Source organism: Dermacentor silvarum, chromosome 1 (assembly GCF_013339745.2).
Source record: "Dermacentor silvarum isolate Dsil-2018 chromosome 1, BIME_Dsil_1.4, whole genome shotgun sequence".
Lineage (NCBI taxonomy): Eukaryota > Metazoa > Arthropoda > Arachnida > Ixodida > Ixodidae > Dermacentor > Dermacentor silvarum.
Window position 1 is genome coordinate 50,939,993 of NC_051154.1, and position 23,367 is coordinate 50,963,359.

Here is a 23,367-nt window from a genome sequence, read left to right on the forward strand (position 1 = left end):
ATTTTTGTGTATAGCTGAATCTAGATAAAAATGAGCAGATTGATTAAACACTAATGTCACACCAATTTTCAGAAAGCTGTTTTGCATTATCTTGTTAATATGAGACATCGGAATAATGAAGCAGCAATTTTCTTTGACAGCACAAGCATTTAGAACAGTAAAAATATTTTATACACAAAATTTTAAATACTGCAATATATATTCACTTCAACAGCGAATGATTACTTGGTTCGAGATGAATTCTGACCACCTGTTCTTTAACATGCACCAATTCCTTAGTACACAAGTGTCTTTGCAATCTGCCTCCATTGGAATGCAGCTGCAATAGCTACAAATTGAACCCCCAAGCACATGCTCAGCAGCAGAAAGCCATAACCACTGAGCCCTTGTTTTGCGTGCTTTGATAGTGTTGAATGTCAACAGCAATGTAGTTTCTTAGGAAAAATGGAATGAAGACAGGACACGGAGGGCAAGAACCAGATTCAACACCTTGTTGTGCCTGGTTCTTGACCTCAGTGTCCCACCTTCACACTGTTTTACTAAGAAGTCATGTACCAAACAGCCCACCTAAACACAAGCTATGAGGCCAGTACTCCTATACTGGTGAAGGCATGTGGATTTATCAAGCACATGGGGAGCCTTCGAAACCTTCAGACTTCAACCCGTTCAGTACATGCACACTATATCAACCTCATATGAAATGAATACTCTCATATGCTTTTCAAGACAAGCAATACTTTTTTAAAAATGAACAAAGTACTTTTAAAATGCTCTATGCAGAACTGCAAGTATATATGTGACTATGGTGAAAAACATATCAGCGCATAATGTCAGAGGTCAATGTGCATTCTCTAAGGCACATCCTCGTAGTAGTATTATGCCTTTATAGTATATAGTAAGGCATATCCTCATGGTAATATTGCCTTTATTGAAATCCCAGTTCAAATACAAGCAAAATCCAGCATGCACAACACTGCAATATAGTTGGGTATAGTCCATTTGTTTTGTAATGTTTAATAACATATGCTAACATCTGCAAAGCAAGATGAGTGAATTGAGCGAAGCATACTTCAATTTATACTGCTGCTGTTAATGATCACAGTACCTTTGCTCATGCATAAGGTTTATTCAGATGCAGCTATGAGTCACTTATTCTCCTGAAAATTACTTACAAACAGTTATTGCCCTTACGACAATAATTTTGGATATTAGAAAATTAAGAGAAAACTACACAACAGAGAGTCGAGACCAAGGAATGACTTCATACACTGGGATCTACAAGTGCACTTTAGTGCAGTCAGTTAACTAGCCTGCATAATGCTGCAAATACATTGCTCACAGCACTATTTCTAAATTTCTTATGCACAACCATGACAATGTTGGGTTGTGAATGTGGCCATGTGGCAACGGCTGTAATATGTGAGCACTTCGAGTGTGACATGAATTCATTCACAATTTTAAGCATTTTTGAAGCTCTTTGCTTTGTATCATTAGCTGTGCTATATCCAAATTCTGATTTATGACTTCCCAGAACAACAACCAGGCTGTGACAGATGTCATAGAAGAGGGAGGGTCTCCGGATTAGATTTTACCACCTGGGATTATGTGCATGTAAACCCAAGTACATGAACACAGTTCCATTCTGCCCATACTGGAATGTGATTGTCACCACCCAAGGATTGAACCGGCAACCTCATACTCAGCAGCACAGCCCATAGCCACTGCAGCAGATTATCTGAATGCTCTCGCAGCATTGCAGGCAGTGCTTACTGCTCCACTGCAATACTTAAGCTGAAAACATTACAGAGACAGCTTACATGCATAACTATTTCAGTAACAGCTCATGGGACCAGACCATAAGCACTACTAAAGCCAGTTCTTCACAATGTGACAAAAATTAATTTGTTAGGAGCTGAAAGCATTAGATAAGGCAGCTAAAAGTTCAGGCATGTAAAGCTCACACATACCTTATTCAATCAAACCTAAGTGCCCTTTCTTTTCATCTCCATCACATCCTAACTGGTGGGACATGTTTAGATTTAAAGTAATTATCACAATATCACAGTCCAGATAATAAAATACTTCTTATTCAGGAATTTAACAATAATCCACACAGACTCATTTCAAAATATTGATAATTAGGTAAATTAGTGCTTGCTATCACCACACTTATTTACTGCCACTCACCCATGCTATCACTTGACACAGGCTTCCACACACCACCACATAAGCTGTCATACTTATCAATTAAGGGCTCTGTTATGATACGGGGTCAAACACCCAACCCACATTCAGAAACAAAGGAGATGCTTACATGTTTTTATTTTTTTTTAGAGATTTCTCATCATGATAATGGGAGGGTATTTACATTTAAGATACAATTGCACTGTAGCCATTACCATTCAGCCCTAACAAGTAGACAATAAAAACTGTACTGCAATGGAGCTATAGCACCTTAAATGAAGTATAGCTACTGCAGATATTCTGCAAAAAAAAAAGCTTGTTTTTCTCATTGGGGCTCTCACCACCCCCCTTTTCTTTTTCCTTCAGTAATACGAGACCGACCACACATAAAGAACAAAAAATCATGTTACCCTGTCCTCATATTTACCATGCTAACGAAATTGAAGAGGAGTGATTTCATAAAGAAACCTTGTTTAAATTTATTTTCTCACTTGTAGAAAATTTACAAACTACTATTTCTAGATGAACAATAGGCTACAAAAGCTCTATTAAAAATTTAATAACTCAAAATGCCTGACCAGCTTATTTGAGAACTCTATAAAACATGTTATACAACAGAAAATTAACTACACTAAAAAGCATCGCTACACTAAAAAAGCAGCCCACTTTCTCCTTTCTTATGTTTACTTGCATCAAATGACATTTAAACTATAATATTACCGCTCCTATTGTTTTAATACCACCATTGTTTTATTACATTATGCTAAAAAAGCATATTCATCATATTCAGTTACAAATGGTTATGAAGTTTTAAGCACAGAAGGCACATTACACCAAAAACAAAACATGAAATAAAGACTGTCCTATTTGGTGCAGAGTATTAGAATAGAAAAAACAAAAACCTGAGTTATTTACTTAGTCCTACACAGCCCAGAAGGACTTTTGCTGCAGATAAAGCATCATTCAAGTAAGGAAAAACAGTTTTCTAGAGCAGCTTCATGCACTCCACTTCCAATGCATACATAAAACACTGCCCAAGCATTATTTTAGGCACTTTTTCATGAAAGGCTTCGTAAGCCTCGATTTCACTTAATTCATCAACACAGTTGTGTATGTGTGAAGCATTACTACACTCATTTTTCTCACCGGATCAGCTAGTGAAGGGAGGAAGTCAGATACCATCCGATAAAAACTCTACAGCTCTCTAGAAAAATGCAACGTTGTTTTACATTGCCAGTCACCTGATCATTGTGATGTTTGCTTTCTGGCCTTGCAGGTGCGTATGCCATACTACATGTATTTAATAGTATTTCCAGAATAAATCTGAAATGGTTCCTTTCCGAACTGATTTTCACCCTTTAATCATTTACTTACATGCCACTGTTGTCACCAGGATTGACCAATAATCATATGAAGCAAGGAGACAATGAAAACAAGCAATGCATAGGGGGACATGATGTATTTTTTTGCAGAACTGTCAAAAAAGTGTAATTATTGCAAAAGACAATGGTTAAGTTAGCAATTACCTCATTATGCTTAAGGGGAAGCAGGAAATGAAAGTGGCAGTATAAACAATCTGGTGTTAGTAGGAGCCATACGAACAGTCTCCAACTGAGCACGAGATCGCGGGATCGAATCCCGGCCGGGGCAGCCGCATTTCGATGGAGGCGAAATGCAAAAACGCCCGTGTACTTGCGTTGTAGTGCACGTTAGAGAACTCCAGGTGCTCAAAATTAATCCGGAGCCCTCCACTAGGGCGTGCCTCATAATTAGAACTGGTTTTGGCACGTAAAACACCAGAAAGAAGAAGAAGAACAGTCTCCAAATGAAACGTGCAGTGCTCTGCCAATATGGCTCAATGGCAACTGCCGCTTTGTCCACTTCCTTAAGTTTTTATGTAGAGTGCTCAGCGATTGAAACACAATACTCGGAGTGCATGACTGCCGGAATGTTTTGCGCCGCCGGTGGACCTTGGGATCTAGTGCATTTTTCTATCAAATGAAAGCCTTTGTAATGCATTGTGACTGCATTTGGCTCCCTCAGCAAATAACCCAGCGTTCACCAGTGGCGCAAAAATGGCCGGCCGCCATGCGGTCCGAGTATCGCGTTTCACTTGCTCACCACTGAACATATCCAAGCTGGCTATGGGAGTGTTAGCCAGTGCCACAACTAAAATGATATATATATATCACCGCATACGAAGGTTATGGATTCTTATCGGTGATATTACGAATAATAGGATAATCACAACTTTAACCTTTGTCTTTAAATATTTTGATGGTGTAATTTAAAAAATAAATGCAAAAATAGCTCACTCTTCCTATGCTTTCCCTGGCTTGACTCACTGTCTGTTGGCATCACATGATCATTCCTTGACTAGAAATCAAGCGAATCAAAGGTTTCCCTTATATATATATATGATAAAGTAGTGGCCCCCCAAACCAAGTGACTATAGCCAAGAATAAGGGAAACCTTTGATTCGCTTGATTTCTAGTCAAGTAACGATCATGTGATGCCAACCGACAGTGAGTGAAGCTAGGGAAGGCATAAGAATGAACTATTTTTGCATTTATTTTTTAAATTATACCATCAAAAAATTTAAAGACAAAGGTTAAAGTTGTGATTATCCTATAATTCGTAGTATCACCAGTAAGAGCCATATCCACAGCCTTTGTATGCGGCGATATACGGTGTTTCCCTTATTCTTAGCTATAGTCACTTGGTTTTGGGCGCCACAACAACTAATCTTTGAACAACTCAAGCTTCTGCCCGTAATAGACTTATAGATCACCCCATTGATAAAGCGCTATGAACTGTGTGAGAAACAATGAAGCATACATCCTAGATCTCGCAGCCTTCCAAGAAAGACTACTTTATTTAACACACGAAACAGTGAGCGATGGAAAATACTTAACACATACACTAACTATGGACAATAGATGATTTGATTTACACTGCCAAATGCATTAAATGAGAAAGTAGTCACTTAAAACAGGCCGTCCCAACTTCTCGTTTTTAATTGCTGTGTTTGAGAAAGTTTTTACATATTTTTGTAAAAGTTTTGCATACCAGAAAACACTTATTTTAATACACACACACACACACACACATTTTTGTTTAGAACTTGAATGACATTTACGATGTACTGTGCTATTCAGTATCTGCTGTTTTGGAAAAGGGCACAGGCCCTAACAAGCCCCTGTACGGGCTTCTCGTGTGTGTCCTTGTCATCAGTGTACTTTTGCATAGTGTGCTGATGGAAATAAAATATGTATTGTATTATCCCTCATGTCGCTGTAGTTGTAAGTTGGCCCCCTTGTCAAGTTCCTTTCCTATGTGCTCATTCCTGTGCTCTTTATTACATCAAGAATGTGCATTAATCTGCTAAGGTTTCTTTTCTCATTGCAGTGGCAATTCTAAATGGGTTTACTAAACATGTCTGGTTGCACAAAACTGGACCTTTATATAATGACAGGTGCCATGAAATGTCTGAAGTTGACATTTTTCAAAGCGTCCGATAACACAAGGAACTAAGAAAACAAGCTCCATATATCTATAGGCTTATCATCCAGTGCTGCGAGAATTATACCAGGCTTACAAGTGGTTTTCCAATGAGAAGCCTTGATAAGTGTATAACAGCCTACACCAGCTGTATAGAAGTTTAGGTATTTGCATACCATTTCACTTTCTATAAGCCTCCCATATTAGGTGGCTCCACGCAGTGCCAACACACATAGATGCAAGCAAACAAAAATCTCTCTTCTCATGTAATTCAGATAAGAAATTTATCAAGCACACACAAAAGCAAAATATAAGAATAATGCCTGTGTGTGTGCTGCTGAGAATTGAGGTAGATTCCACAAATTACCTAGGCAAGCGCAGAAAGCATATCTAAATTGCCTTTTTTTTTTCTCTCAAATGGCATGCTTGCAGTACAACAAAATTTACTTTGCTGTGGCTGCTTTGCATCCTAAGTAACTTTTGTGAGTGGCTAGTCCTTGAAATGTTGAGATTCAGCAACTTCTAAGCACTGCTCATCTGAAAGAAAGAGCACTGCACTAGTGTAAAAATTTTCATGCTTAACGGCAGGCAACATATCTTTACTTCACATTATGCCCTTCAGGTGAGATTAACTGCATCAGCTGAAATTTTTTTGGTTGTAACACATTTTTTGAAACTTTAGAATGATTAAAAACATACTGCAGCAGAACAGATTAAAGATTTGAATAATCTCTACGAGATCTGTTGCATCCACAAATTTGGACACAATTTTAAAGTCCACAAAAAATACTGCAGCTATGAAAAGGCAATAGACTATTTGATGTGCAGGGTACTGTGAAAAAGTCTAGGAACTTCAGAAATTTGCCTGATGTGAACCCGAACTGTTTAAAAAAAAAGGAAAAGAGAAAACTCACTACATGACAACAGACTGGTGCCACCAACACCCAGACATCAATGTTCCAACTTTCTTCTCTAGCACACATCGCATATATTACAGAATTTTGCAGCATAGGTCCAATGAGATGTTTATTACTCTGTATGCACCACATTTTAAACATCATTATTTTCACTAGTAATCTTTTGTGGTGTTATAGTGATGCATACAATTGTACATACAGCGCCCTGGAGGGGATACAATCTCCGATGTTTTCCATATGACCTATAACGTTTCAAAATGTCAAGTAACGGAAGTCCGGTAGGTCACAGGTTGCAACAGCTCAGTTTAAATCAATGAAAAAAGTTATGATAGTAACTACATGAATGCCACTTCTTACAGGAGAGTTGGTCACGCAATGAGCAGAAATTTCAGGACAATTGATGAAGCGAGACCTCCCACAGAAAAAAGGAAAAGGAAAAAGGAAGTAAAGGAAAGCATGCTGCTCCTATGTAAGGAACGAAGCGACTGCGCGTCCACCGGTTGTGGTTTATTGAACCAACTGCTCAAGATGGCGCTAGCGCGAGCCCTCGCCTCTCGCGTTCTCTCCTCTTCGTCGTCTTCAGTTTTCATCACACTCCCACGGCCGCGTTGCACGTGTGCACCTGCAGGAAGTAAAGTCGCTGTATAGGACGTTGCACTTGCTGGCAGTTCGATAGTAGTATAAGAAAGGACCGCGCAATACCGTCTCTTCCTTGAAACACCTTAATGACGAGGCCCATCTTCCATGCCATAGGCATGTTTGTCCTCGACGACGACAAGATCGTCGGGCTTTAAGTTCGATGACAGCACAGGCTTGCTGTGGTGAGCAGCGCGCAGGAAAAGAAGGTATTCCTTCTTTCACTGCTTCCAAAGCCTGCGAAGCAGCTGTTCCCGATGCCGAGCTCATCGTCGAAGGTCAGGCACATCAGCACTTAAGAGCAGGGTTTTCTTGTTTTATTGGCAAAGTGACGAGACGCTTGCCGACTAAGAAGTGTGAGGGCGTCATAACTTCTGTGGATGTGACGTCATCCTCCAAGTAGATGAGCGGACGGTAGTTAACTGCCACCTCAACTTCAGCAAGCACGGTGAATAGCTCGTTGTAGCTCAAGCTGCTCCGTCCCAGGCAACGCTTCAGTGCATCCTTAATTGTGCGGATTACACGCTCCCAGAAGCCTCCCCACCCCGGCGCACATTCAATAATAAAGCGCCATTGGATTCGGTGAGAGCTGGCATAGTCCTGAATGTTGTCTTCGAAAAGGGAGCACAAACGCTTGAAGCTGCAGCGGAATGTTTTCGTGTTGTCAGAGGGCACCATAGCAGGAATTCCACGTCGTGCTGCAAAGCGTCTGAAGGCTAGCAAAAGTGCTTGCACTGTCAAATCTGTGGTCAGCTCCAGGTGTACTGCCCTCGTCACAGCACAAGAAAAAACAACAATGTCCACTTTTACAGTGGATGGTAATTCTGCACGACAATAGAGTGGCCTACAGAACAACTCAATTCCCACCACTTCAAACGGTGTTGCTTCACTAATTCTTTCCTTTGGCAAGGGTGCTACAGGGGCAGCTTCAGGAAGTAGGCGTCGGCATGCTAAGCACACTTTCAGAACGCGCTTCACTGTACGACGCCCCTTGAGGATCCAAAAGCATTCCCGAAGGTCTAGGAGGGCGAGTTGAACTCCTCCGTGTAGGAGTCTTACGTGTGTTGCATCAACCAAGAGGTCGGTGAACCAATGATTTGCAGGAAGCAAGATCGGATGCTTCAATTCCTCTCGGTCGTTAAGCAGCTGCAGTCTGCCTCCTACACAAAGTAGTCTGTCACGGTCAAGAAATGGCAGTAGCATCAGAACACTGGAGGTGTTGGGAACTCGTCCTTCCTCCAAGGCCGTGACGTCGATTACGAATGCGGAATGTTGGACAAGCCTCAACCAATACATCTCCGCGTGGTGCAACTCTGACGCCGTAAGTGGTCCGGCACAAGATGGCATGTTCTGCGAAGCATTCCAATGAAGCCGCATGATCCAAACCGTTACTCTCAGAAATCGGGAAAGGATCCAAAGCTTGCAACCTCAAGCAGTGGCTCATGTGGGGGCGAAGGGGGTGCCACTACTGCGGTAGGGCAAGCGCATATCTCTTCACTGGTGTCGCTAAAAAGGGCCTCCGGTGAAGGACCAGAACAAATATTCGCTAGCCATTGCAAAGAGGGCTGTGACAACCACGTAGGACTGGTCCACTAGCAAAACTTGCGCGTCAATAACTGGGATGTTACTCCACGCGTGAGCAAATCTGCTGGGTTGTCGGTGCCTGCGCAGTGCCTCCAAGAATAACCCGAAGTCAAGCGTTGGATTTTGAGAACAGAGTTTCTCACGAAAGTCTCCCATCGTTTCGCGTCAGCAGCAATCCAGTGCAGGGCTATCGATGAGTCGCTCCAAAACACGCCCTGACAGCTGGATGTTTCTGGAATTCCTCGGATGTAGTTCCAAAGCCTGGCAGCCAAGAGGCATGCAAGCAGCTCTAGGCGTGGCAGCGAGGTAGTCTTCAGCGGTGCGACCCTGCACTTGCTCATGAGCAGCTGAACCTTAAATGTTCCTCCTCTGATCTCGTAGCGCATGTAGACGGCTACACCATATGCCAGTGGGCTTCCATCGCAGAACAGGTGAAGTTCAAATGGTGGAATCTGTCGCAGAGTGTAACAGATGGTGCAGCGGGAAATTCGCAGCGAGGAGAGCGTCGGTAGTTCGGATGTCCAGTCTTCCCACTGTTTCTCGACGTCTTTCGGTAATGGCTCGTCCCACGGTGAGTTCCCACGCACGCTGCTGGAACAATAATTTCGCGCGAATGATGAACGGAGCCATGAGACCTAATAGATCATAGATTCTTGCAAAGGACTGCAGAATGGTGCATTTCGTGGCCGAGTGCGCGGCGACATACTCTGAAACAGCTTTGGTGGTGAGCACGATATCATCAGCGTCGCGGTCCCATAGCCAAGCAACTTTGTTGTTGCTTTGGCTTCTCCAATGCTGTCGAGAGGAGTGTTGTCCTTGAGGAATTGACTGCAAAGAACACTGGAGTTGGAGCACCACTTTCTCAACTCCATACTTGCATCTGCCAATTCAGCATGGTAGATTTCGAGGGCCTCTTCTTCAGTGGAAGCTCCTATGAAGAGGTCGTCCACGTAGAATGATGTCTTTAGGCATGTAGCTATTATTGGCTGAGTCTTTTTCCACATTTCGAAGTGACGCTGCAAAGTAGCAGATAGGAGGAAAGGGCTAGACGATGCTCCGAAGGGCACATGAGTCATTTGCCATTCGACGATGGAAGGTATTTTCCCCTCGTCGCCGGGCAGTCGGTCGACTCATAGAAAGCGGAGAGCGTCGCGGTCTTCAGGTCGAATTGAAATTTGAAGGAAAGCCTTCGGGATGTCCGCTGTCAGGATAATTGGGCTCATCCTGAACTGTACAAGCAGTTGCAAGAGCTCGGCACCAAGTTTCACCCCTTTGTCCAAGATATTGTTGAGCGATGACTCGCCACGTTCATGGGAAGAGGCATCAAACACTATGCGTATCTTCCTAGTGATAGCTTTCCGACGGATGACTGCATGGTGCGGAAAGTAGTAAACCGTCACTTCGTTTTCTAGAGAGGTGTTGACACGTTTTGCGTGACCTTCTTTGAAGTACTCACTGATGGTGCGGCAGTAGCGCACCCAGGATCTCGGCCAGGGGGGGAGGGGGGGGGGGGTTGAAAGTTTGCCAATACCATCTAAACAGCACCAATTTCGATTTCTTCATGGGAAATTGTCAAAAAATTCGCTTTTTGCGAGTGTGCAGACGATTGCGCGTCTTGCATCTTAGTTGCAGTACCCGAATGCGCAAGGAAAGAAAGGGGGTTAAACAAAAGGGGGGGGGGGGTTACAACCCCCGAATCCCCCCCCGTGGGTGCGCCACTGTGGTGCGGTCATACTCCTGGAGTAGCTCCTGCTGTCCTTCGAAGCGCTGAAGCTGGCGTCTGAGCCAGATTTCGGCAACACTTCGATTGGTGCTAGTCAGTCTTCCCTGGTTCCTTATCATGAGAGGAACCTGGTAACGTCCAGCTTCCTTGTGCACGTACTGTGTGAACTGAGTCACTGCCGCTTTGTCACTAACGCCAGCGGTATCCTGAGGGTCGGTGATCCCTATTGCAACTGTAATCGAGTCGCCACATCTCCGTTGGGTCAGCAATGTCATGTGCGGCTTGCCCATTCCGCTCACACGCAAGGAATAGGGCAGATGCACTGGTGTTCCAATTAGGCAAGGCATTGGCGGGCCTTACTGGGTAGATGCGTTGCACCAGCCAACTGAAGACCGTCTCAACTGCGCATAGATCGCTGCTGAGACATTCTATTCGTCCGGTCACTATGCACCAATAGTAATGTGATCCTATAAGGATACTGATCGTCGGTATCAGCCGATCACCCATTCGATTCTCATCTGCGACAAGCATCTTGCATTCACGCAACTGTGCGAGGAGATCTTGTCCGATGGCTGGAGTCTTCATAGTGCAGACTTCAGGTACCTCCAACGCGTCTACGGTGACGTTGCGGGAGTCGAGCCTACTATGAAGTTCGAGCTTGACGCTTCGACAGCTGTAAGGGTCGGAACACTTAGAAGTGTCAAACGTCCACAGAGAGAGGTCTTCTGCCCGAGGGAAGGCAGGTCGAGCCTTGTGGACAGGTCGCGTCGAATAAAGGTTCTCTGGTTGCCGGTGTCAAGCAGTAGTCAAACTAATACGGAATCGTGGTTTCCAGACATATCTCTACTAGCTGGAGCACTTGTCAGTGGCAGCTTGACGCTTTTCGTTGGATCATGGTTGACAAGTGGATCACTGCTCTCCGGAGACAGGTGGTTGCTATCTTCTTTCCATATGGCGCAAAGTACGGAAAGGTGACGTTTAGAGCATGACTTGCACTTGAGTCACGTGGCGTTGCGGCACATTTGTGCTACATGGCCCTCTCTGCCGCATTTAAAACAACAGTTCTTTCGAGCAAGCTGGCGTCTGATCTGATGGGCTGACAATGTGACGCGGCAGTCCTTTATGGCGTGGTCACAGTTATCGCACAGTACACAGCAGGGATGGTCGTTCGATGGAGGTCCTGCGGCCAATGCTAATGCTGACGGTACCGGCGGTGGCAGAAAAGGTTGGCATCGCCCGTGTCCCACGGAGGTAATTTTCGGTAGGCACCTTGAACGGGAGGCCTGGCTCTCTTCTCTGCTCTCGACTTGCACCTGCAGGAACTTCATGACCTTTCGCACCTCCTCTTGCCACGACCTCAGAGTAGCCCTGTCATCGGGCTCAGTCTCCTTCATGCGTTGACGGTAGAGAATAGCGATATCTTCGGGAAGCAATCGCATAAGGACGCGAGGAAGGATGACCGCGTATTCTGACACTGGAACCCCGAGGCTATCGAGGCAGCTTGTACGAAAGTGCACCTCTTCGTAGAGTTCCCGCAGCTGCGATACCCAAGAAGAGCGATCAATGGGCGCGATGGCAAGTAAACAGTCGATGTGGTCGTCAATGAGGGCGGTATGATGGCCGAACCTCCCTCGCAGCATTTTCACTGCTACAGCGTAGTTCGCTTCCGCCAGACGCACACCTTCAATTGCACGCTTCGCTGTGCCGGTTAAGTAGGATATTAAGTATCTTAAGATCTTAAGTATCTTAGATCTTAAGTGCCACTCGCGAAGTTCACTGGAGAAAGCGGGTACCTGTAGTTTCGGTAGGGCAACTCGGTGTAACGGTGCTCGGGAACTTGCTTGAGTGGAGGCGCCTTGGGTGGCGGTTTCGCTCAGAACGCTCTGTCTGGCGATGTCTCCAGCTCTTGCAGCAGAATTCAGAATGAAGTGGACCCAGCTCATGGTGTTGCGGATCATGCCGTGGTACTCCAGAGCGACGGTGTCTTCCGCCTCATACATCTCACCGTCGTCCGTTAGGTCGGTAATCAGTCTCGTTGAGTGCTGCTAGCACTGAGTCCTTGTTCTGCAGGTCATCCAAAATAACTTGCAGGTCAAATGGCAAAGGATGCTCAGCTTGTAGCGCTTCGGTAGCGGACGAGATGAGCCTTGTAGCAGCAGCTCGAAGTACGCCTCTGTTGCGTCGCAGTCGATCCATCGTCGGTGCAGGACGCCAGTCTTCTCTCGGTTTTCACGGCACCATAAATGTAAAGAACCTTCGAAGCGACAGCGTGTCCGCCGGTTGTGGTTTATTGAACCAACTGCTCAAGATGGCGCTAGCGCGAGCCCTCGCCTCCCGTGTTCTTTCCTCTCGTCGTCTTCAGTTTTCATCACCTAGCAGCAGCTGAGTGGCCTTTTCTATTGCAATAAGCTGTAAATAATGTGATTCAGCTAACTATGTAAATACGTTTACATTGTTAGTGCTTGAAAAACAACAATTAATCGTAATAAAATAATTGATGATATCACTAAAACCACCCATAGAGACTGAGGATGTGACAAGTGTACAGAATAACGAACTACAAACATTTTATGAAAGATTACCACATTGTTAACAGTAAAACAGAGGTAAGTACATAAGGGCATGACTTTCACACAGCAATTTCTAGCAGGTGACCACTGTACACTTTGAACACAAAGAGGGATGAAAATAAACTGGCACAACTGACATACAACATAACATAAAGAAGAATTAAAAAAACAAAAACATTGCATGGCCTAAAACAAAGGGCACGTGAACACAAGTTTTAAGGCATGAAAAGTAAAGGCAACAGCACACTTAGTGACTTACGAAACTGTACAGATACGACATCAAGTGGAAAGGGAACTTGCCTATAAAATGTTCACGTGGTAGGAAAAGATAATAAAAAGCACATTTATTATGAAGATTGTATCAGTAAAGGCTCCACTCCAGCAGCTAATACTTTTCTATGCTCTCGTGATTTGCTTATGTAGAAATACTACATACGTGTTTACACAATGGGCCTCTTCGATTATCTGTCTGTGACAGTCCCGGACTGTCCGAAAGACTGCATACGCAACGCAACGCTAAATGGCTGAAAGCACCGTCTTGGGCAGTCCGGGACTGTCAGGAATGGTTAATCGAAGAGGCCCAATAACTTCCATGGCCAAGGGCTGAGAAAAGGTAACAAGCTTGCGCTTCCAGAAATAGCATGACCTGTATAGCAGGAACACCATCAAGTCGCAGACATTGGTGCCAGCATAAAACTTCCGTACAATGCGTGAAGTGAGGAAATAAACACATACAAGAAAGAGGCATTGTGTGTAAGAGCGTTAAAGAAACTCTGCTATGTGAAATCCATCTTCACGACTACACCGTTTGCCAAGGCTTCAAGTTACTTCAAGTGGCAGTGTTCCTTACATTTATCACATTTTTGTGCAAGAAAGCAGCTGAAACAAGTAGTTTTCAGTACTTCTTACAGCAAAAAATAAGGAAGCCAGAGTGGGCACTCTTCAATTTCTCTGCAGCATTAGCTCTTTTGATTGCCTGAATTCTTGCGCTACAGAAAAAACATCCTTAAGCCATCATGACGTAAAACCTAAACTGATTTTATTCTAACTGTGACAGTGCCAACATAACAGGTCTACAATGAAATAACATGCAATGTCCAACACAAAGTTCTACTTTTTCTGTTGTTTCAAATACCTGTGTGAGAACAAAAACCACAAAATGACATCCTTTAATATGTTCTTAGACATGGCCATTTGCGCTTCTCTTCTGCATTCTGCAATGGCCCTGTACAGTCGACCGATTCTTTAACAGTACCGCGCGAGCGTCGACTGGCCAACTGGCCAGCGCCTTCTAACGGCACGAAGCAACGAGTTCAGCAAGAGTAGCGCATGTTTCGTCTGCTAGGCTCTTCCTAACAGCACAACACAGCCCCTGGCATGATTAATTCGGCGCAAGCTTCCCGGCTTTATCGAAGGTAGTAGGAGCATGTGCCCCTGGCTTGCGTCCTTTTCTTTCTTTCTTTTTTTTTTTTAGCACGTGCTCCTCTAGTGCACATGCACAGGAAAATAATGAACAAAACGTGCAAAGCTGCAATCAAACTGCATCATAGGGGCAAGAAAGAGTAGCACAAGGGGGGATTATCAACTTTCCTATCTAGTTTCAAATGTTGTGCATCAACTATTTCTCCTTTTGCATGCTTTGTTCTATATATTACAGAGCATGTGGACTACAGTGGCATATGTTGTAAAAAAGATGCATCCGGGTTCAAGCGCACTTGCTGTCTCCGTTAAGCAGGGAAGCTTCCACTGCGTTAATTGCGACAGGGGCGGTGTCATGCCTGTAGGAAGAGCCTAGCAGACGAAACTTACGCTTCGATTGAACTTAGTGCGCATGCGCTATTCATGCTGATCTCGTCGCTTCGCACCGATAGAATGCGCTGACCGGCCGGCCAGTTGCCGCTTGTGAGGTACTGTTAAAGAATTGGTCGACTGCACATCTCAAACAATATGCTGTGACTTCTTCAAGTGGTTTTGTTGCAAGATGTGTAGTAGCAGATACTTATAATCAGCTATCACAAGACCCGACGTCTATTTCACAGTGAGTAGATAAATATTTAATGAGCCTTAACAAACAAATTATAACATGAAACAATTACATTTTCTTTTTTCTTTGGCATAAATTATTATTGTCGTTATAAGTAGTAGTGTATGTGATGCAAAAACACAAATACACCACGGTACAAAAAAGACAATAAATGAACTGTAGTGATCATCCTTCGGGATGCCCAGTCTTGAGACATTTGTCAACAAACTTGTGGCCAATTGCATGGGCATTCTACCTACTATCTGTTTCCAAAAAGACTTCCCCGTGCATTGTCAGACGAAACTGGATAGAACATAAATGTATTTTGGGGATGAATATCTCAGAAATGGTAGTATTTGTAGAGGTACTGACTGGCTAGCTTGAAATGTGCTGTTGCAACCTACGCACAATAGCTTTTAACTAGCCAATATTAGTTATAGTTTTATTACTCTCTGTGTGATGTCCACCAGCAAGAATAATTTGTCACTGACAAAATGACCTCTAACCTCTACTGCACTGTTTTTGAAAACGAAAAATTTTCACTCAGACAGCTGGTATTTCTTGCCAATAAGAGCACCTGCTTATGACTTTTTAGAGGAGGTATAAAAAAACATTGTTCAAGGCTGGACACAGCTCTTAATAATCATGAACTAGATGACCACCGTCTTACAAAACAAATGAATTTTGGTGACTCCACCAAATGAACCTCTGCTCAGCAAATGGCATGATGTTACTTTTTATCATCTATGCAACATTTAACAGTACTATATATAATGACTTTGTATTCATAACATGCCTACAACTGGAGTCAACACTTCACAAGATACTAAACTGCACCACTAATTTGACCGACATCAAAATTTGAAAAACATACTTCAAAGAATTATATCAATACAAATTGCAGAATACTTGTCCCATTCCTGTGGCTTAAAGGTGACAGCTATTAAAAAACCACCACAAGATGACCATATTGTTTTGATAAATAATGCCCATGTTACCACAATACCAGCTTTAATTTTGTCACGATAGTGCACGCCAAGAAAGTGCGTCAACAGCAATAGCATTGATCAAAGTAATGGTACTTAAAATGTGCCGCATACACCTTGAAACTGTACTAATTGGTACTGTGTTGCAAGTTTGAAAAACGGGTTCAAAATGTTTTAGTAAAATGAGTGGGAAGGTAGACAATTGTGTGTACTTGCTTGGTGTGAGTATGTAATATGTAGTGGGTGTACTGCTTTCATTGTTTTTCCCAGTGTGTTGCATCAGGCATAATTTTCAAGTGCCTGTATGGGTGCCTTTCAATTTAAAAGCCTGTTAGACATGAAATAGTTGATGTTCTCATATGTAATGTTCCTGTAGTGGGTATTCGCATGAAGTCCATGTTCTGTAAACTTGACAAAACTCACTAAAGAATTGAAAATTCTTAATATATAAGCTGCAGCTGTATGCTTTTTATGATTCTGAATGTGCAAGAAATGCGGTGAAAATAAGTTTTCAGTCAACAGAAGTCATTGGCATCTGAAAGGGTTAAGCGATTATTTGGAAATACAAAACCCCTGCACCTCGATCTAAAATGGAGTAGAAGTGGGGAAATATTCACTGATGAAAGATGAAGCTGCTGTGCTACTTGGAAAAATTTACCAAAAAGGAAGGCGTGTGGTCATACATGAGTATACAGTGTGCACTGTGCTTGCAGAAGGTGACCAAACTGCATTATTCATACACACTTTTGAAGTGCTACAAATGAACAATGCTGCTTGTACTATATGCCTGCTTTGTGGCTGTCTAAATAAAAACAGCAGCAGTGGCCTGACATACTTGTTAGGATGATTGTGTATGTGACAACATAGAGCTGCTTTAAACAAAAAAAAAATCAGGATTTTAAAAATGCCATGAAATTGTGTATGGCAATAACCAGCTCACCCTGCTTGTTAGCACAAGCAGCAAACCATTTACCATGCCACTCTTTGTACTATTTAACTGCTGAATTAGAAACTTATGACAGTTAACATAAATGAATTTCAAGTTATAGTATATTTATTGCATTAAGAAAATGTTTTTTGGTGACTGCAACTTAGGTTTACTGTAAACAACCCTGTATTAGCAAGCTCTATGTTTAACATTTATGGCCCGAAATAGTCTCAGGATAACTTTCTAATATAAAAGAATTTTGACACCCAAGCTGATTCATTGTGATGTACAGGGCAAGTAGTCTGCAGGACTGATTTTTCATGGGGTGCGAGTGATCTGAAAGAATTAGATCCTTATGAGAACAAGTCACCTAATGCATGCCTAAAAGAAGGCACTTCTGTGAAATAAACAGTTGCTTCATAAAAAGCATTTGTCCATTGAATATGATAATCTATACATGAACTTAAGTTCAACAACAACATACACAAAAGCATGCACAGGCAGGTACAAAATTTTGTGGGATCTGCGAGCACATGCCAAAACTGCACTCTTGCACCCTCTGATGAAGCAAGCGCCTGGTGTAGAGACACGGCATTGCACATCCTGTCGTTTTCATGTGCCTGCAATATGCAATACCAGGTGCTATTTGTCAAAGGGCACAAGAATGCAGCTTGGCATATGCTCATAGATTCCAAAACATTTTGTCCCTGCCTGTACAACCAGTATAATACTGAAAACCATTTTTTCTTGCATTCTAAATGCTCAAGTGAGCCCTAGGCTAGTAGCAGGCAGGAACAGCACACTCAATACAGTATACAACACTTCAGTATTTATAATTTGGCAGCATTTCATGTGATGTAGAAAGTGAAAGGAAATCATCCGTCAATTTACACCAAGTAAAGAGCACTTATACAGCAAGAACAGGTCACTTGAAAATTAGGAGTATTCATGAGTGAAGTAAACCTTCACTGAAACCACATGTGCATAAACAGAGAAGCCCGCATCCATAGAAACCAGGAGAGCTTATAAAACTTCAGAAGCGCACAACAGGCAAATTTACAACTGCAGCAGCCAACTTCTGCATGCAAAAGTACATATATATTTCCAGCATCCACTAGATCCTGCTCCCTAAAGGATAGTTAACAAGAGATACACCTTTGAAAATACCTACAGGAAGCAAAGATCACTTGTAAACATGGAAAAGTGTGGGAATATAAGGAAGTAAACAGATGGCAAAGAGCGGAGTTCAAAGTGCACAAATGATTCATTCAGTGACATAGCTGGGACACATCATGCTTAAAGTGCATGTGAGCGCCAAGTACTAACACACAAGTGCCTGAAGTCAAGGACTATGTTCCATGACCACTTCCTTTGTTCATTATCTAGGTTTCCCCTCTCACCTTTGTAGATACTTCTGTGCCTATCTGCACCTCCCTTCCAACTCATCACATGAGGATAAAGCCACATGCAGGTGACAAAGCCCTCATGAGGTTCAACCTTTTCAATTTCACAAAGCTCTACATATCATTTTTTATTCACTGAGTTTGATACCTCAAAATTCAGATTTAAGCATAATAAACTAGATGCAAAGCCCCCAGTAGAGTTTATGATACAATAGAGCAAGATCCTCCTCCCCCCAACCTGTTATAGATACTTCAGCAAACCAATCACTAATTATAGGTTTTTACTCAAATAACATTTCACACCTTTTTCTTTTTGTCCAGAAACACAGGTGAACAAGTTCTAATTTTCTTTCATGTGGAATGACGTTTCAGCTTTCCAAAGTAAAAGGTGCCGCTGTCTGTCCAGGAATTTTCTAGGAACTGACAATCATGTCTAGGAGTCAATGTTTTGTTCATAAGACCTTTGGAAGAAGCTGGACGGTGATGGGTACTAGACATATCACCAACTCCATGCAGTTCAGTGAAAGGCACTATTTGTTGAACCTAGAAATCGGGAATGAAAACCAGTGACATGTCTTAGAGAAAGAAGAAGGGCTTGCCCACAGTGTACCATTAATCCATCAACCATCTTTCCTTTCAAATAGTACAGTGCACAAGAGGATTAGCAGCAGACAATTGACGAGTCCATCTTTTCATTTATACTTCTGATAAGATGACACAACCCATAGCTTTCACAACATTGCATGGAGTTGTTGAAATGGAGTACATCTGCCCATGACAGGGAGAACCTGTGCACACAGCCATCTATCATTGCCCCCCCATCATCCTTTTGGTCAAGGTTCACACGCAACACAAACTGACGCTTTCCTTTTCACTTTCTAGTCTTGATAAAGGCATCCATTGGAAAAATAATCAGAACCTGTCAGGGTTATCAGGGCGCAGAACTTTGTTAACACACTTCAGGTGCATAAATGTTGTTTCAGTTTTTGTGTGAACAATCTCTTCGTTAGCTGTGCAGTACTTACACCTATGTATTGTTGTGCAGCATACCTAACTGTTAACAGTGCTACCTGATGAATGCGTCTTTTTCACTGCTATGAATGAAACTTTTAGGGGCCAAGAGCTTTTTCTCTGATCTAGAACGTCATATCCAAACTAATGATTGTCAATTTGCTGTGACTGACATCGCTTTCATTCACTACGTACCATAGCAGGCTACCATTGTGGAATCAACGTACAGGATAAACAGCATAGGAAAATATATACTAGCTGTTCTTTTCCTTATGTGGAACACTTAAAAAAGCTTTATATCTAGGCCCCTGTCATTTTCACAGCTAGACTACGTGGCTAGGCAGGTGTCAGCAGCAAAAAAAATTTCAGCAACTTGGCCAATTACTTATTATGTGCCAATTAATTTTTTTTATTATTTGCTTTAGGATACATGTCGAAACTGCAAAATTCAAACAGAGCAGTAGTGAAGTTATGTGTGCTAAGCAGAAATCCTAAAGCTAGTATACCACTTCCGAGATATCTGCCCCTAAAATGTGCTGAAATATTGGCGTTTCAGTTAAGATGGTAGCAAACTACTAGGGAAATGCTTTTGGCAAATTTTTAAGTGGATTGCCAATATATTTTTCACAGCACACTTTAAAGATGGATATCTCTAAGGTGGTGCATGTCTTACGATTTCCGCTATGTAGACGTGACTTCACTACTGTTCATCTTATATTTTGCCACTGCAACATGTGGCTTCATGACAGCAATTAAAAAGATGAGCACATTTATGCTATTTAGTCAAAATATTTTGAAAATTTTCATAATGCTAATGTCTGCTTAGCTCCATATCCTAGCTGTGAGCATATGAGGGGACCAAGATATAACAGGCTTTAAAGAAAGCATTCCACATTACAAAAAATACCTGGTAAAGCCTAGTACAGTTGTGTTCTTAACTACTTGTTGTGAAATGTAGGTTATGAACTTCCAAGTTGAAAAAAAAAAAAAAAAATGTGAGCACTGCACTGTAAAAATGAGAAATTGCCTTTTCAGTTTTATAACCCCGATGATAATGCGAGAACTACCTGTACTTAAAGGTGCTAAAAAGAAAAATTAGGTCCACCTAGATTGGTAGTGTGCCTTTCAGGCTTATGGACATACTAATTTTGCCATTGAAATGATGTGAACATCAGGTACAGCTGTTGGCCTATTTTTAGCACTATTGGTTATGTCACAACGGTAGTGGGCAAGGGGGTTGGCCAAGATCATAAAACGTCTGCATGATGAGATGTTTTCATATGTGCAACGCATCCTCTAAATCACTGTGTCCACAAAACAAAACTGTCCATAACAACGGCTTCCAAACTTCCACTATGTATAACACACATGGAAAAATATACATGACATTATAGGTTTAATGTAAAACTGTCAGCTTCACTGCAGGCTGTGCATTGTTCGCTTATGACCATGCCGTTCCGCAGGGTAATGCAACTTACACAACAATTTTTATGCAGAATTTCGGTGTATGCAAGATTTTCAGTTGAGAAACACTATCCAGATTCAGCCAAGCACACTAGGTATTGTTATAATTCTTCGAGAGACGTGTGTATGTGTGCGTGTGTGTGTGCATGTCACTGTAATGTTGGTAAACCCTTTCCAAGTCAATTAGAGCTTGTTGCTTTAGTTCCAAAGTGCTCTGAAGCACTAACAGTTCTTGCCGATGTAATCTGTAAATAAACATTGCGCTACCTTTTCGCTTTCAAACCATGATGAATGGGAAATTGGCTTCAAAGAATAGTGCACAGTATGAAGAGCAAGGGCACACGTGAAAAATAAACATTAATTTGAAAAAAACTACTGGCCCTAGAAAACTGCCATTGATTCAATTATAGATTACATGCCTGGAAATTAGAGCCGCATGAAGGATGCTACTCATGCCATGGCAACTTTGGTCAAGTACCAGTTGCCCTATAAGTATGAATGAGACATTCAGTGTTACATTGCTATGTATAAATGCTTTTCCTGATTAAATCCCTAGCTCATTTCTATTCAGACGACACTCGGAAAAGGATATTGGCAGTGGCTTTTTGTCCCATACCATGTTTTTTGGCAGTACATGGCAGATTATGTAAATAAAGATAAGCATACAGCGTAGTCTGCAGGTGGATAGCTAAAAATGCACACTTAAAAAAAAAATGCACACTTTTGCTAACACTGTTGGCATTATCTCCACAAAGAAGACCACTTCAACCTCAAAAATGTGAGATAAGAAACAAAAATACCATGCCAACTCACTACACTATGCAATACCACCCTAGTAAGGGATGTCACTGAAAGCAGCTAATTTTATTGGTTTCGGACAAAGCAGGAAAGTATTTCCACCAGCCATGGTGAGTTACAAAGCCTACCAACAAATGCCAACTGAAAATGAAATCTGCACTTACATTTGAGGGGCTATGGTACGGTAAAATGGGTAATCTTGGTTTCAGCTTTTTATCTCAATAACTGCTCCATATTTTAAGTGAAATTTTGCGTGTTGAATAAGAATGGTTTCAGCCTTCACTTGGCGTAGTTTTTTCACTGCAGCCTTCTTTTTTTTTTTTATTTGAGAACCACATTTTTGGGGGAGGGGGTTGTAAAATTTAATGTACATTTCTCAGAAACAAAAAACAGTATGACCGTGAAATTTTGCACACTAATTCCACATGATATTGCCTTTATTCTGAACCTACAAAAAAAAAAAAAAAAGGGTTCCTACATTCACCTCACAAGATAAAATATATTGCCCTCACTAGTCATGTACCCAAGAGATATTATCCCATTTTTTTTTTTCAGCATAATGACTCAGTTTTTGAAAGATTTAGGTTCATACTGTTTGCAAGAGATTTCAGTATAATCTGAGAAGATTTCAGCGTAACTGGTGATATAGTTTTCCAGAAAAGGTACATGAAGGTTCGAAAATTTTCAAAAAAAAGTCAGTTTGAGAAAAATGCTATTTTATGCTTACTTTTAAATACCAGGAGGCGCCATTTTTAAATGGCTTTGAGTGCTCCTGCTCGCTCGCCACTGCACGGTTTTGCTCCACACAGTGTGTATTATTATTTAGTAATAAAGTTTTTAAAAACGGTTTTTTGATGAAAAACACGTAAACAAACATGTTTTTTATTTCACCATTTTTAAATATGAGGAGGCGCGGCTTTTGGCACCATTTCTAAATGGCTTCAAGTGCTCATGTGCGCTCGCTACTGCACAGTTTTGTACCGCCCAGTGTGTATTACTTTTTACTAATGAAAACAAAAAATCAGTTTTTTGGTCAATTTACCCTACCATACCCCCTAAAACAAGCAAGTTGTTCATGTATAATAAGCATTTATACCTATCTGCACTGCCCCATTTGTATCTGCCTACTTACAAGATGAGTAACTCTCAACAGCTCTGTGAAGCCTGAGACTGTTGCATAGAAATAAGTGGTGAGGGCAACGACAGTAAGAGTTGCTTACAAGTGCAGCACACTGATGGCATGAATAAGTTGCTTGGATAGCTTTTTGTTGTTAAGTTGAAAGCAGCAGATCAGTTTTGTTGCCTAGGGCTGCTGAAGTGGTTGGCAAATATAAATGGGTTCTCCTATAAGAGCACTTATGGCTGACTATATTTCCAATTCTTTTCCTATTACTCTCTAAATGACATGAAGTACCAAAATCCAATACTAACACAGTCATTACTAAAGAGCATAGCAAAGCCGTATAGGTTTATATGTTGTCCAAAGCTTTTTTTAAAAATAATAATAAAAAAAAAGAATGGCTAATTATTGCACAGTTAAGCGAACTCCAACGGAGACAGAACATGCAAGTACAAGGGTGCAATACGGGTCCTATTGTTATTCCCCCTTTCCCTATTATTTGAAAGACAGCCCAAAGCT

At 41.9% G+C, this 23,367-nt stretch overlaps 1 protein-coding gene and 1 long non-coding RNA gene across 2 annotated transcripts in view; both read right to left on the reverse strand.

Annotated features, from left to right (window-relative positions):
- LOC119462734 (pre-mRNA-splicing factor CWC22 homolog) overlaps positions 1 to 23,367 on the reverse strand; it is an 80,485-nt gene that overhangs the window by 52,817 nt on the left and 4,301 nt on the right. The gene's annotated exons all lie outside the window — the stretch shown is intronic.
- LOC125945698 (uncharacterized) lies at positions 6,128 to 23,365 on the reverse strand. The gene is made up of 2 exons (XR_007467135.1): positions 12,918 to 23,365; positions 6,128 to 7,067 (listed from the first exon to the last, which is right to left on the reverse strand). It is a non-coding gene; the product is annotated as an uncharacterized LOC125945698 (long non-coding RNA).